The sequence below is a fragment of the Mus caroli genome, chromosome 1 (assembly GCF_900094665.2).
Source record: "Mus caroli chromosome 1, CAROLI_EIJ_v1.1, whole genome shotgun sequence".
NCBI lineage: Eukaryota > Metazoa > Chordata > Mammalia > Rodentia > Muridae > Mus > Mus caroli.
In genome coordinates this window covers 107,317,382-107,334,625 of record NC_034570.1, presented here as the reverse complement: position 1 = coordinate 107,334,625, position 17,244 = coordinate 107,317,382, and positions in this window count along the sequence as shown.

Sequence of the window (17,244 nt, the reverse complement as noted above, 5' to 3'; positions counted from 1 at the left end):
AGTCGGCCATCACTGGAAAGAGAGGCCCATTGGACTTGCAAACTTTATATGTCCTAATACAGGGGAATGCCAGGGCCAAAAGAATGGGAATGGGTGAGTAGGGAAGTGGGGGTGGGTGGGTATGGGGGACTTTTGGAATAACATTGGAAATGTAATTGAGGAAAATACGTAATAAAAAAATTAAAAATATTAAAAAAAATAATGAGGACATCCTGAGTTTTACAGACAAATGGTTGGAACTAGAAAATATCATCCTGAGTGAGGTAACTCAGATAATGTACAAAAGTACACTCATGATATGTACTCATTAATTTGTGGATATCAGCCAATAAAGTACAGAATACCAAGAATACAATCCACAAAACTCAAGAGAGTTAACAAGATGAGGGTTCAAGTGAGTTTTTCTCAATCCTCCTTAGGTGGGCGATGAAAGCAATTACAGGATGAGAGGGAAGGAGGGATCTGGGTGTGAAAAGGGACAGGGAGGGGGAAGAGGGGACCAGGACTGAAGCCCTGAGGGCCATCAAAAAAGAATGGAATCAGGCAACTTCCTAGGGAAGTAGGAGTTGGGTGGACCCTCTAGAATGTACCAGAGATGTGTGAGGTGAAAGACTCTAAGGACTCAAAGGGAGGGACCATAGATGACAGTCCCAGCAGTGGGGAGAGGGAATGTGTAGAGTCTACTTCCAGTAGAAAGATAGGGCATCGAGAAGAGGGATGGGGTTGACATCCCACAGTCAAAAATTCTAATCCATAATTGTTCCTGTCTAAAAGAACTGCACTGACAAAAATAGAGAAGAACCTGAGGAGAGGAGGTCCAATGACTGGCCCAAATTTGGATACAGCTCAAGGGAATGCCCCAAGACCTAACGCTATTACTGATGCTATGGTGTGCTTACAAACAGGGGTCTATTATGACTGCCTCCTGAAAGACCCAACAAGGCTCTGAAAGAGCCAGACATAGATATTTGCATCTGACCAGTGGACAGAAGCTTGTGAGCTTTGTGGTGGAGTTAGGGAAAAGCTGGAAGAAATTGAAGAGGAAGGCAACCCTGTAGTAGGACCAGCAGTCTCAAATAACCTAGACACCTGAGATCTCTCAGACACTGAGCCACCAACCAGGCAGTAGACCCCAGCTTTTTAAGGCCCCCAACACATATAGATCAGAGGCCTGCTGGGTATGGACACAATAAAAGAAGATGTACTTTACTCCCAAGAGACTTGAAGCCCCAGAGAGTTTGGAGGTATGGTAGGGTAGAAGTAGGGGGAGTGAAGATATCCTCTTGGAGACAACAGGTGGGGTGGGAGAAGGTGTGGAATGTGTAACAGTTAGAGGGTAGAATGGGTGGGGGATAAAACCTGAGTGTAACAGAAAAGATATAAAGAAAGATAAGAAAGAAAGAAAGAAAGAAAGAAAGAAAGAAAGAAAGAAAGAAAGAAAGAAAGAAAGAAAGAAAGAAAGAAAGGAAATAACCTAATTTCAAAATAGAATATAGCTCCAAACAAAATTATCAAAACTCAAATGGCTAAGTTTTGAGATTAAGGAAACATTCAACACCCATGACCATTGGGGCACACATCAAAGGTACTTCGGCATTTCAACTTTTACCCATCAAAATTTCTAGGATCAATAAAACGTAATAGCTCATGCAAGTGAGAATTTATAGAGTCAGGGCTACACTCTTTCTTTGCTGGTGAAAGTACAAACTTATGAGGTACTAAGGAAATCACGTTGGCACTTCCTCAGAAAGATAGGTATCAGTCTACCTCAAGATCTAACAGTTTGTAACATTACATAAAAGATGCTTTATCTTACTCTAGGGACAGTTGTTATACCATGTTCAATACTTATCTAGTCATAATAAAGAATGGAAGCAACCTAGATGTCCCTCAAGAGAAGAATAAAGAAAATGTGGTACTCTTAAACAATGGAGTGTTATTAAGCTGAAAAAAAAGCATGGAATTTACTGGGTAAATGCATGTAACTAGAAAAAAAAATCATCCTGAGTGAAGCACCTCAGACCAAGAAAGAAAAATAATGTATGTATGCACTAATATGTGCATATTAGCTGTCAAATCAATGATAAGCAAGCTATAACCCTTAGAACCACAGGGGTAAAATATAGTCTAATGTACTGATGGGACGAATAAATCTCCCTGAGAAGAGGAAAGATAATAATGAATTGGCTGATTTTTTGTCAAGTGGATACAAGCTAGAGTCATCAGAGAAGGAGCCTTAGTTGCTAAATTGCTTCTGTGAAATTCAGCTGTAAGACAATTACTGTCAATTAGGGATCAGTGTTGTGAGGGTCTAGCTCTTTGTGGGTGGAGTCATTCCTAGGCTAGTGGTCCTGAGTTCTATAAGAAAGTAGGCTGAGCAAGTGAGCTAAAGCAAGCTAGTAAGCAGCACCACTCCGTGGCTGTGTATTAGCTCCTTCCTCTAGGATCCTCTCCTGTTTCAGTTCCTGTCCTGAATTCTTTCAATAAAGAACACCAATTTGGAAATGTAAGTCAAATAAACCTTATTTCCTAACAGGCCTTTAAAGTATGGTGTTTCATTTCATCAACGAAATGCCTAACAAATAGACTGATATTGATTGATGAGTACAAGGACTTGTATGTGACAATAAAATGGGTAGAAAAAAGGAAGATAATATGGGGAAAGTGTTGAAATTAAGGGCCATTAGAGTGGTAGTATGGAAATCTAAAACAGTATAAGGTTCTGAAGACATATACAAATCTGAAGGTAATCTAAGTAAATTTGTCAAATAACAGGGGAGATATATCTCTAAGTTCTCATCATTTGTGACCCAATGAAGCTTTCAGTACCAGTATTGGTTCCATATAATTTATTTGTTTGCCAGTGGGTTTCAATGGGAATCTCCAAAAGTCAGGCTGTGGTCAAGGATATAGGTTGCTCTCACAAATGGAAGGCAAGGCCCTATGGCTAATGACAATCCATATGCAAGTCAATAACTCATAGAAGTTGTGGTGGTGCCTATTTAGATCGTCGCAACTATATACTAGTTTTCTTGGCAATTGGAAATTCTTTTCTCACTACTAAAGAAGAAACTTAAACACCAACTCAGCTACAAACTCTTCCATCTACAGTGATACCCTATAGACATACTGTGGTATCCTGTGGTTGGATAGATAGAACAATTGTCCACAAAGTTTTGTGAATAACTAAACAGTATTATGGCACACTCCATGAGATAAAACTCATAACAGACACTGCTTAATTGACCACTAACCTGAGATTAGATAGCCCAGGTATGTAGAGTAAAAGCAAATGAGGGTAGATAAAGCAAAAAGTGTACTAGGTAAGAGAGGAGAGGAAAATATTCCTTCCCCAATTCATTCCCTCACATCTCAATTCTCTAAAATAGCAATGTTTCCTGTTAAGGACTTTCCTATACTTCCACATTTTTACTACAAGCATGGTTTCTAATTGCACATTGTTCAAATAATAAACACTTATTTCTTACCAATTTCTAGGGCAAAGAGCCAGCATCATTTATCCATGTCCAGTATTCAAGGGCCAACAATGCTCTTATCAAGGTGTCAGAATAATCTGAGGGTATTTGGGGAAATCAAGTCTGTTATCTCTTCCAATGTCCCTTAGCTTTGCCAGATGTAATTCCTGTGGACTGGAGAAATTACACTGACTCGATTACTATGGGAGATCTAGGATGCTGAGACTTTTAGACATTGAATCAAAACTCATCTAATTTTGTCTAAGTCAGCCTCATACAGGGCCCTTTCTCTGAATTAATATAAAGCCAACTGATTAGGGTTCCTGTAGAGGAATTTTAATTCAGTAGCAAGGTTTCACTGTCAAGGGATCACACCCAACAATCTTCTAGGTCTATATATCCAGCTACAATTCATACATTCTCCAAATTATAGAATGATCTGGCCAGAATACAGACATGACCTTAGTGTAAGCCTTTAATCTCTAATGAAGGTAATTTTAGATTGTAGAATGAAGGAGCCATGTTTGACAGTGAAATTTCATTGAGACATAGACAAAGTGACAAATCAGGGAAAACTTTGACAGAATTCATCGGAGATAGGCATCATCCAACTCACATGAGAACATAACAGGAAAGAGAGGCAACTTAGGAGTTCATTGAAAAAGAGGCAAAGAGTGAGAGACAGAGACACAGAGATAAAGAGAGAGAGAGAGAGAGAGAGAGAGAGAGAGAGAGAGAGAGGAAAGAGAAGACAGTTTTACAGTGACAGGTAGCAGGTAAAGACAGAACTAGAATGAGCCAGAGTCAGAAGCAACAAGAATATTAGAACAGACATTTAGAGTTAGTGGAAGGCCTAGCAGAGCAATTTACTCAGAAACCAAGAGAAGCAAATTTGAACTAGTCAGCTTGGAGATGAATTTTGAGACAAAAAGTCTGTGGTAAACCAGTCATCTAGAATTCAGAAAAAAAGCTAGAAAGAATGAGCTTATTCACCAGTAAGGCTCTGAGATGGAAATTATATTTAGCAAATAAAAGTTTATTTTATAGGGTCCAGAAAACGTTAGTGTGAATTCTTTACATTGTATATGCAATCAAGAAAATGGATTAAGGTCTATTAAGATGGTTCACTTAAGACATTTAATACATTTACTACAGTCTGGAATTGGATCCCTTGGACACAAATGGTGGAAAAGGAAACCTTTATTCTTCCAGTTGTCCTCTAATCTCAATAGCCACGCAGTGGTATGTGTATCTCCTCTGCCTCCAGCCCCTACACAAAGTTAATAAATGTAATAAAATCATAAATGAGATGTTTTTAACCCTTAAGGTCTAACAAAGCTTTTCTCTGGATTGTTTATGAGGAGCAATAGATGAAGATGTGATTATGGGGTGTCTTCAATTAAGCATATAGAGACTGTCTAATTAATGTTCTCCTTCTCAGGTTCTTAGGAAGGAGTAGGTTCCTGCACTGTGTTATGGAGGCGTGAGATGTGGATGAGAACACAGTGTTGTTAAAAAAAAAAAAAGACCTTTCACTAAATGGTTAGTGGAGACAAAGGAAACTGATTTAGGATTACAAGTTTATGAATTAGGATTGTAAAGTTTAATATTTTCCATGAATGAACAGGGAAAGTGAAGGAAAATAATTTGCAAAATGAGATTTCATTCAAGGTGTGTCACAGAGGAAGGGATTATCTGAAGAAAATTTGCTAAAATTGTGTGAGAAAAAGAGAAAAAAATGAAAATGAAAAGAAGAAGATATTAAAAAGGAAATGTAAAGTTCAAATGCTCAATGAAGTCAAATAGAAAGCTCAGTAAGAAGCAGTTATTACAGTTCAGAACTTTTTGTTTCTCAATCTTGGTTCTAAACCTCAATGAACAAATTAACAGATGTTAACTTTGAATGTATTATACAAAATGAATGTTTTTGTTTTTATTTTTGCTGATGTAGAAGGGTCATTGAATAATGGAGACAAATATTTGAATTTGTAGCATGCAGGCTCTTTCAGAAGAGTGTCAAAAACAGAAACAGTCAGAACTAGTAAGAAAATATTCAGTGATTTTAATAAGCATTATACAAAAATCCACAAGCCTTTGACTAGAAACTTGTGAGAATATTACATTTCAACAGTGAATAATTTTGTCATAAATTATATTTTATATTTATACTTCATTTTTAATGATGTGAATGCTGTATGTCTGTGTGTAAGTATGTGCACATGATTCTGCAAATGCCCATAGAGTATGCAAGAAATTTTGGATGCCCTGTATCTGGAGATAGAAAATGTTATGTGCCATTCAATATGGTTATTGAGAACTGAATTCTGTTTCTTTTCTAAAGCACATATCAGTCTTCCTAGCTTAATGCTCTATCCAATTCTTAGGCAAAATTGCTCAAATATATATGTAATTTATTTTGTAGCAAGTTGCCACATAAATGGAACTTGTGTAGATATGCTTGCAATGAGAATATGACAGGGAACCTGCCAGGATCACAAAGCATCAGTGATGAGGGTGTCCTTGCTAAGGGCAGGACTGCAATAAATGAGTTCTGATTCCTATTCCTTCATTATTTCATACATTAGCACATCTGTCAAAAAGCTAAGTGTGATAGAAGCTGACAAGAGACCCCTGAATTACATGAAATCTTTAAATAAAAAGTTTTTGTTCAGGTCAGATACTACTGTAGCTGTTACAATTGTTTACTTCCTTGATCTTGTCATTGATAAAGAGTAGAATTAACCAAGGTGAACTTTTGTTGTAAACAACATACGCAAATATTTCTATATGTTCACTTTGAAAATAAAGATGCCGGCAGCCAATGGTTGGGCAGGACAGACAGAGCTGTACGTTGACAATTTCCCAGGCTTGAGTCCAGAAGAAGAGGAGAGATGCTGTGCTTGAGACATGCAGGACAGAGAGGCATAGAGACCATGTAAAGTACTTGGGAGATCTCAGCCCAGTTGTGCAGTCCTCTGGGTCTAGGGTAGCTGAGATAGAACACAGAATTTAGTAAGTAGTAACTCAGGATAAACCGGATGTTGGTTAGGAAGTGGCCCAGCTATTGTGTTGTTAAACCATATTAAAAATAAAGGTTGTATATGTGTATTTTATTTGGGAAATTAAACAACTGAGTCAGGTTGCAAACCTGACAATGTGATTAATTAATTTATTTGATTAAACAAATGTGGTTCAAGACATCCCCATCAGAGTCTCATGGAATTTTAGACATCCATCTGGTTTTACTCACTTGGTAACAGATAAATTCTTTCCACAAAGTTTCCTAGGAGTCTTATAACAGTTATAAAGTTGGAATTGGCTCTATTTTAAAGATAATGAAACCAAGGTTGGAAAAGCCTAGTGGACTCTGATCACATCAACAAAGTTAGTGATTGTTGGAAGCAGAATGCTGCCCCAAGTATCTAATAGCAGAAGGTAAAGGTTCTGTTGCTATGTATAGTTAGAAAATGTCTTTGCTGACTGTATTAAAATAAAAGCTTTTAAATAATTATAAATATTCTAAACTCAGTGAGAATTGGATGGGGTCTTAACTGGTGTTAAAAATTCCAATGAATAGAGAGAAAATCTGACAGAATAAAATTAAAATCAAAAGTCAAGTTGAAATATGCACTTTTTTTCCCCTGTGGGAGAAAAAAGTCTAAAGAGTTAGATCAGTCACCAAAAATGAGCTTGCAGCCTGAGCACTTTAATGCTGTTAGCAAGTAGAAAGTTAATGAGAACCTTGCACTGCTAAACTTACTTTAGTATTCTCTATCTTCCATAGGAACAAGGATGCTGATGTGTTCTGACAGATGAAAGTAAGCTGAAGTTAAAAAGCATAAAAAATTGATATCAAAGCCAAGCCAGTTGTCCTTTATTACTTGTTTGATCTAGGGCAAGTCACTTGACCTGCCAAAATGATCTGATCTATAATAAGTAAAATAAATAGGCCAGAGAATTTGAGCAAGCATAACACAAAATTCAAGCCAATTCAGTTTAAATACTGTATAGTATTATACAGTATCACTATAGTGAATGTCACAGTATCACCATTATTCGAACCATACTCAATGATTGGAAGTGAAAATGCCACTTTTATATGGTCATCTAAAACGTCTGCCTTCATTAATAGGACATGTTATTCTGAAATTTTCTTACATTACTTTTAGAAAATTTAACATCTGATGTAGTAACCCAGTGTAGCACAGTTCACACTCAGATGGTCGAGGTGTTCGTTCTTAGCCCTGCTGATCAACTTGATATTATTTCTATTTTGGAAGAGTAAAAACTCAGATATGAATGTATGAATACTTATAGAATAAATACAAAGCACATACTATTTTCTGTTACACTAACACTCTGATTTCTAGCATTTTAACTTTTGTTTTAAATTATGATATATGCAGTGTCTTTGAATGTGTATGTGCACATGCCTGTGTGTGTACATGCATGTGGATGTCATATATGTTAGAAAAGACAATCAGTAATTTTGTATCTAGAGTTACAGGCAGCTGTGAACCATTGGACAGAGATCCAAATGACTTCACTCAGGTTCTCTTCAAGAGTCTTCTCTAAACTGTTGCTCCAGGATACTCCTAATCTAATTTTATATAAAAATATCAGTGATATATGTAAAAATTAATGTGACAAGAATATCAAATATTTAAATATACAAAAATAAATAAAAAGAGAAGGCAAATAAAATATCCAAAATAACATGCTTAATAATAAAGTATATACATTTTTAAAAAATAAAAGTTACCCATAATCTCAGAGATATACTGAAAATTGCTGAGAAATATATGTAATATATTAGTTTTCATGGATTTTTATAGAAAATTAAATGTAACTATATTCATAAAATTGCTTTTATTCATAGTAGTAATTTATTAATATTTTATAATATATTAGGAATTAAGGATGTTCAGATGTAGAGGACAGAGAAATGGCTCAGAGGTTGAGAGCATGCTCTGCTCTTGTAGTGGGTCCCAGTTCAACTTCTAGTACATGCATAGGTAGGTTCCAACCATCTGCAACTACAGCTCCAGAGCACCACATTCATGTGGGTCTCTCTCTTTCTCTCCTCTCACTCACTTTCTTGTTCCCTATGTAACATGAACAATCTTCAACAACAAACTTCCTTACAAACTTGATTCAACTCCAACTCTATTTTTATTTCTCTACTTTTATCAAAAAAAGTTTTGTATTCTTTTAATTATTTTAAGTATATAATATAGTTTATTTCAGGCATGGGGAGGGGAGTTAAGAGAGTAGTAGAGGTGGAGAAAGGCAGAAAGAGAGAGAGAGATACAGAGAGACAGAGAGAGAGAGAGAGAGAGAATGGAGAAGAGAAGTAGAGACCAGCCATGAGCATGTGGAGAGAGAAGGGGAAGGAACAAGAGGAAAGAGAAGGAGCAGGAAGGCAAGAGCAAGAATAAGAGTAGGCTTGAATTCTTTTCATATAATGCCTCAGACTGGACTCAGTCAGTCCTTCAACCCGCAGGGAACCAGGATTTCAGTAATCAAGTGGACATGGAATCAGCATGATGACAGACACAGACATCAGAGGGAGTGCTATATCTGAATGTAATTTCTCAAAGTGAGCATCAGATTTATATTACAGAAGAAAACAAAGAAGTTGTGTGACACATCAGCCAAGGTACTTTGAAGTTATCTAACACAAAACAAAACAAAAAACTGCATAAAAAAAGACTGGCAGGAACCAGGCAATGTTTACAATTGAGATAAGATCAGCCACATCTAAAGTCAGCTATTGACAGGAGCTGGGTGAGGATTTCACACCCTAGTCACAATTTATGCTATTCCTTTGAGCCTTGTGAAAGCTTGAACTTGGGGCAGGGGGTGGTTCTGCTCTTGCTGACCTTTTCATGAATAATGAAATACTGTAGTTCCTCCTAAAACCACAACCCTCCTTCTTCCTAGGCCATTGTAAATTCTGGCATATGAGAGTAACTTGTCTGCTCTTTTAAGTGTCTATAGGGAATCTCCATTTGTCAGAAGAACTCACCAACTTTCTTCTAATATGTAATGTAGTCTGACATAGCTGACTGTATTGATGATTCTAAGTTTACTTTGCTGAGCTTGCCCTGAGATTTATAGCTCCTTTCCAGTAAAATACTACAAGAAAGCATGCAATACCCTCCATACTATTGCAGGGACAAATTTGAAGCATTCATGCTATGGGGATACCAAAGGTCCAGGAGACCAAGTTTTCATGAAACATTTTACCTCAGGACTGCACCCAAGCTTCTGGGCCTGCCACACAGTCTTTACATGAGTTGGTGTAGCAATATAACATATTTTCATCATGTTTTTCTCTCTCATATTTCCTACTTTCTGCCTTCTACACTTTGTACTCTTCATCTCTCTCTCTCTCTCTCTCTCTCTCTCTCTCTCTCTCTCTCTCTCTCTCTCTCTCTCTCTCTTTTAAATAACAAGAAACCAAACAAATAAAAGAAAGGCAATAAACTCCAAATACACAAAAATTGAGATAAAAATAAACAAGCAAAAGATCATACAATTCGCAAAACACAGGAAACTCAAGAAGAAGGAGACCAAAGTGTGGATACTTTGATCCTTCTTAAAAGGAGGAACAAAATACCCGTGGAAAGAGTTACAGAGACAAAGTGTGGAGCAGTGACTGAAGGAACGACCATCCAGAGACTACCCCACCTGGGGATCCATTCCATACACAAACACCAAACCCAGACACTACTGTGGATGCCAACAAGAGCTTGCTCACAGGAGCCTGATACAGCTGTCTCCTGATGGGCTCTGCCAGTGATTGACAAATACAGAAGTGGATACTCACAGCCATCCACTGGACTGAGCACAGGGTCCCAATGAAGGAGCTAGAGAAAGTACCCAAGGAGCTAAGGGGTTTGCAGCCACATAGGAGGAACAACAATATGATCTGACCAGTAACCCCAGGGTTTCCTGGGATTAAATCACCAACCAAAGAAAACACATGGTGGGACTCATGGCTCTAGCTGCATATGTAGTAGAGGATGGCCTAGTTGATCATCAATGGAAGGAGAGGACCACGGTCCTGTGAAGGTTCTATGCCCCAGTATAGGGGAATTCCTGGCCCAGGAAGCAGGAGTGGGTGTTTTGTTGAACAGGGGGAGAGGGATGGGATAGGAGGTTTTCAGAGGGAAAACCAGGAAAGGGGATTTGAAACATTTGAACATTTGAAATGTAAAGAAAGAAAATATCTAATAAAAAAATTCCAGCAACAACAAAAAACAAACAAATGACCCCACCACCACCAAATACCACTGAATTCATTTTATGTCACCCAAGTACTCTTTACCATAGAGCCAGCAAAAGACTTGATATACATGATGACAATCCATTTGAGAAAAGTGAAAATTGATACTCCTTATTCCAGAGGGTATCAATTGTAGATAACATCTTAGTTAGAGTTAGGACCTGGGTCCTCTTCCTCCTCTCAGTCAATGCTAGGACTCATCTGGCTTAAACCTGGACATGTTTTGTGCCTGACATTACACTTTTGGGGAATGCATCAGTCCTGTTGTATCTGTAAGACACTGTTTCTTTGAGTGCAGTGTCTTGAGTGCAAGGGATTTGGCAAAGAAATTCCATTTAAAACTGACGACTTCAGCCAGGTGGTGGTGGTGCACGCCTTTAATCCCAGCACTTGGGAGGCAGAAACATGCAGATTTCAGAGTTCGAGGCCAGCCTGGTCTACAAAGTGAATTCCAGGACAGTCAGGGCTACACAGACAAACCCTGTTTCAAAAACAAAGCAAAACAACAACAACAAAACAACAAAACGAAAACAAACAAACAATACAAGAAAACCTGACAACTTCAAAGTCTCACACTGTCATCGCATTGCAGAGATACTGGTCTCTGTTGATTCCTCTCTACTAAAAGAAGGTGCTTCTTTAATATGTGCATGGCAGCGATATCCGAGTATACCAGTATGTCATTATGAATCATTTTATGTTTCTTCAGCAAAATATTATTAAGTTTCTGACTAAGTCCATGGCCTATGTAGGCTCGATTTCTTCTTTTCATATGAATATTATTTCCTTTCTCTTGCCTTGTTGTTCAAGCTAATGCTTCAAACACAAAATTTAAAAGTGTGGATAGTGGACAATCATGCCTTGCACCTAATTTTCATAGCATTGCTCTAAGCTTTTCTCTATTTTCAATGTTTCCTGTGTTTTTGGTTACTACTACTGATCAAAACATAATATGGGCAGTGAAGCATGCTTTTACAACAGCTAGGAATACTTTCTTGGTGGCTTTTCTGCAGAGGACTTATGGATCTCGGCTTGTTATATTTCTTTGCTGTCTTCTTGCTCCCACATTTTTCTCTGTCCTATCTAACATACTTATATATTTCTGATGTTCTTTTCTTTATCTATGATTAATACCATTTATTCATTTTATCCCGTCTGTTGCGGCCCACCCGCAGTCCGAAACTCGAACAGTTCAACTGAGGATGGCAGTTCGAGCTGAAAAGAGAGGAAGCTAGACGGGGCGGGAGAAAGAATGAGGCCAAGACGATTCCATGTTCAAGGCCCCCCTTTACTAATTCCAACATTTAGTTATAAAGGAAGGGGGAGGGAACCCAATTTCCCACCAAGTAACTCGGGGTCCAGTAGCAGGACGAACACATGTGTGCCTCCAAGCAGCAAGGCGACAGGGTCCAGCAGTGGGCGTGGCAGAACGAATGAGCAAGAAACTCCACCCTTGAGCAAGCAGGTTCAAGCAGGTGGGGGAAGGGAAACCACACCCATCCTTTACAAAAACAAAGAGAGACAGTTTCTAACTTTTAATATTATGAAAAAGTCCTTTGAATTAGTAGAAAGTTCAATCATATCTTTTTGTTCTCTTGACCAGACATGTGTCAATACATGTTCTGCTCAGAAAGTCTTCTCATACAAAAATGAGTTTAGGAGTATCTCAACACTTTTTTAGTTCAGTGTGTTTGGTTTTAGGATGAAGTTTTTGATTCACCTGGACTTGACTTGTAAACCAAGTACAGAATAAGGATCACATTGCTTTCTTCTACATGCATACATCTAAGTTGATCAATTTTTGAACAAGTTTTGTATTTCCCAGTGTGGATATATGGCTTCTTTATCAATACAAGGAGTCCATAGATATATGAGTTTATGTTTGGTCTTCAGTTCAGTTACATTGGGTACATTGTCTGGTTTTATGCCAATACCATTTAATTTTTATTTCTATAGATCTGAGGCACAGCTCGAGGTCAGGAATAATGATACCCCAGGAGTTCCTGTATTATTCAGGATTGATTTAGCTATCCTGGGTTTTGTTTGTTTGTTTGTTTTGTTTTCTATATGAAGTTGATAATTCTATTTTCTAGCTCTATTAATAATTATGTTGCAATTTTGTTCAGAGTTACATTGACTCTGCAATAGCTTTTGGTATGGTGTTTATTTTTAATATGATAATCATTCTGAACCATGAGTTGGGGAGATCTTTCCATATTTTGATATCTTCCTGAATTTTTGTCTTTTATAACTGGACATTTTTAATCATATAAGTCTTTCACTTGCTGGGTTTGGGTTATCCCAATATATTTTATATTATTTGAGGCTATTTTGAAAGGTTTTGTTTCTCTGATTTTTTTCTCAGTTCCTTTATATAGGAGGGTTAAAAGTTTTTGTTAGTTCATCTTTTATCAAGCTATTTTATTTAAAGTTGTTATCAGCTATAAGATTTCCCTAGTGAAAAAATTCAGATCACTTATATATTGTAACATATAATTTGCAAATAAAGATGCTTTAACTTCTTTTCCAATTTGCATACCCTTGATCTCCTTCAGTTGTCTTATTGCTCTAGGAAAAATTTCAAGTATTAGATTGAATAGTCATGTTAAAAATGGACACTCTTTCATTGACCTGATTTTAATGGAATTGCTTTGAGTTTTTACCAATTTAAATTAGTATAGGCATGGACTTGCTGTACATTGCCTTTTGTATGTTTATGATATCCTTGAGACCCTAAATTTTGTAGGATATTTGTCATGAAGAGAAGTTAGATTTTATTAAAGGCAATTTTTGGTACCTAACTTGATAGCAGTGTTTCTTCTCCAGTTTGTTTATAAGGTAGATTGTATTTATGGATTTTTGTATATTGTGTTTCTGAGAAGAAACCTAAATTTTCATAGGAAATTGTTTTCTGACATGTTTTTAATTTGGTTTGTATGTGTTTTATTGAGTAATTTTGCATGTATGTTCATGAGGGTGAATTGGTCTCTAATTCTCTTACTTTGATGAATCTATATATCTTGTGTATAAGAGTGACCATAGCCTCATAAAATGAATTTGGAAATGTTCCTTTTATTTTTATTTAGAAGATTAATTTAAGAAGTATTGGTTCTATTTTTAATGTAGAAATCTGTTAAAATCTTATACTATAACATTCTAGATTTGAACCACTTTAGGTTGGGAAATTTTAATGACTGCTTCTATTTCTTTAGTTATTTTAGTTCTATTTAAATTCCTTATCTGGTTATTATTTAACTTTGGTAATTGCTATCTATTGAGAAAATTATACATTTATTAATAAATATATTTTCAATTTTGTGTAGTAAAGGCTTTTAATGTATGAACTAGCGATTCTTGGAATTTCATCAATGTCTATTCTTATGACCCCATTCTATTTATTATTTGGTTATTTTAGATATTTTCTCCTCATTTTGTAGTTAGTTTGTATAATGGTTTGTCTATTCTGTTGATTTACTTAAAGAACCAACTCTTTGCTACATTGATTATTTTTTATTGTTCTCTTTGATTCTACTCCATTGACTTCAGCACTTAATTTGTTTATTTCTTGTCATCTAATTCCTGTGAGTATTTGTTGAGACTTAAAAGGGGGATGGGGGAGAGGGGGAAGGAAAAGACCCACACCCCACTACAATTTTACCTATTCTCTGGTCAGTCAGGTGTGGGAGGGCTGCTATTTACCTTCCATTCATCCCTGGGTGGGCATTCCAGCCTCTGAAACACTCTTCAGGGGGTGGTGAAGGGGCTGCCCTACCTGGGAACTCCAGAGATACTTTGCTAAAGTCACCGGGATTTTGGGAGAGAGGGATGTGGAAAGAGATTCCCAACACAGACAAGAGTGAGTGCAGTGGATCTTGACTGGAGCAGAAACTCTCTATGGTTTTAGAGCTTTATTATAGACATGCAGGGTGAAAGAGAGATTGGAGAGAGAGAGAGAGAGAGAGAGAGAGAGAGAGAGAGAGAGAGAAAGATAAAGAGAAGGAGAGTAAGAGGGAGAGAGGAAAGGAGAGGAGAGAGGAGAGGAGAAGACAAAGAGAAAGGAAAGAGGAGAGAGGAGTGAGAGAAGTGAGAGGTAAGAGAACAAAGGAGTGAGAGGTCAGAGAGCAAGGTGGGGCTGAACAGCCCTTTTTAGTCTTCACTGTTGCAAAGTAACTGGGGAGGAGTTTAGCCTGAAGCTTAGGCCATTGCCTACATGACTACTGACCATGCTTCTCTTGTGGGGGCTGTGGGGGTCGGTAACTTAGGCAGGAGCCAAAGTTCCAGGAGCATGAGGAAATGTCATATAGGTGAATTATCACCACCAGGGTTCAAACCTAAGCTCAACTGGAGATCAGCTTGTAACTCCCCACATCTCCCCCTCTGTTTATATAAGAAAAAAAGAGGGGGGATCACTGATATGACTGTGTCATTAGTTGTGAAATTTAGAGTAGATGGAAGTATCAGAAGAAAATACATAGCCTAGAGAAATAGCAGAACAAAGCCAGAGTAGTAGAGAGAGTTAAGACTTAAGAAGTCAAGACATTGAGTTAAGAAGGTAAGAGATTGTACAATCAATCAGCTGTTCCATTACAACTTGAGGGTAATAGCATCCATATTGAACAGCAATTAATTAATCTATATAGACATTAATCTTTCCTCACTATCATGTAACTTTCCCCAAAGTCCATCAGTCATTTCGCTTTGGCATAAGAGTCCATCTGTATCTGGAAGTTCCCAAGTCTGTCTTTTGTAGGGTTCACTGCATGTCTCAGGAGCCATCAGTCAGATGAGATTTTTGGAGGGAGGCAGCTTTGGTCTGTAGGTCTCAGGAGATAGCAATGTATCAGATGGATCTATGGCAGCAGACCCCATGTGGAGATAGACCTGTGGAGTAATTATAACAAAGGAGCAGAACACCAGCAGAGGATATCTGCATATTGTAGATAGAAAAATTATGCCTGTTATGGTTTGCTTAGGAGCACATCACAGTCTCTTGTGGATGGCTGAGGAAGGTAATATCATGTTAATTGTATGACTGGAGTAGGCAGTTAACAGTTCTTCTGTAAAAGAAAACTGGTTATTAATTAAGGATTGGATGACTTTTGCAACTTAAAGGAAATCTTAAACAAGTTGAAAGAATTTTTGGACATAAATTATAAATATTAGAGAGAAAAAAAAGCATCTAGAAAAAGAAGCAAGATTTTTTTTTGTTAAAAAGCACGATTCAGGTATTCCTGTAGGGGAATGCAGCTTTCAATGCAGTTTTCCAAGGCTTATCTAAATGGAGGGGGAGGGGCACTTTGTACCTGCAACCTTTTACTTCTCCCTAATTTTTTTTCTAGGAAAGCAGAAAGGAAAGGGTTAAGTGAAAGTCTTTTAGCCAAAGTGCCTGTCCAGCCCAATGGGTGCTTCACCCTGCCTATGCAGCATCAGTCACTGCCTAGCTGGGCTGTAAATACAGCTCAAAGCTGAGCCAAGGCGGGTGGGGTACAGAGCTGGGGAAACCAGCTTCTTGCAGCTAAAAAGAGAGAGGGGGAGGGGGAGGAAGCTTGTCAGGAACACTTTAGAGAGAGAGGGGGGGGCAAGTTTTTTTAACTCAATCACTCAAGGTCTTGAGAAACTTGGAGATCTGATGTACATCTCTATTCAAAGCGTTCTTCAGCTGGTTCTGGCTCTTGTGGATGGCAAAACCATCACTCTGCTACCACTTGTTGGGAACTAAAAGGGGGGGGGGTGCTGGGGAAGAGAGGGAGGAAAAGACCCATACCCTGCCTGAGTTTTACCTATTCTCTGGTTTGGCCTGCATGGGAGAACTGTCATAAACTTTCCACTCACTTCTGGGTGGGCATTCAAGCCTCTGACCCACTCTTCAGGAGGTTGCAAAGGAGCAACCCTACCTTGGATTCCCAGAGCTATTTTGCTAAAGCCACCAGGGTTATGTTGATTTCATGTTGGTATAATTAAATGCTTCTATATCAGTGGAGGTTTTTTTCTTTTGTTGTCTATTTTAGTGGCAGTATCTGTATATTTGCATATGATGATGAAACTGGTGATTTTTGTCATTATATTTGTGCTGTCCAGAAATGTGAGTCTAGGCAAATCTAACTTCATTTTTATAACTTGTGCACACATTGTATTACATGGAAGTGAAAGAGAGTGATAAAATTAAGATTGCTAAGCTGCAGATCTTAAATAAGAACTTCCAGGTCAATACAGTAAATGTTTATAATTTGACAAAGAGAGAATAGATTCCCCCAGATACAATCATTCAGTCTAATCCTTAGCACTCCACAAAACACCAGCTGACCTTCTTTTCCTCCTGCACACATCCATTCCTAACTGCCTCCCCACTTGTCTCTGTGACCTATCTCCCAACTCATGCAGATATCCCTTCTCAAAGAAAGGTCATACTTACCAAGAAAAACAAATAACCTATTTACAAGAATTCTCCACACTCTTCCATCTCCCCAGCTCCACTCA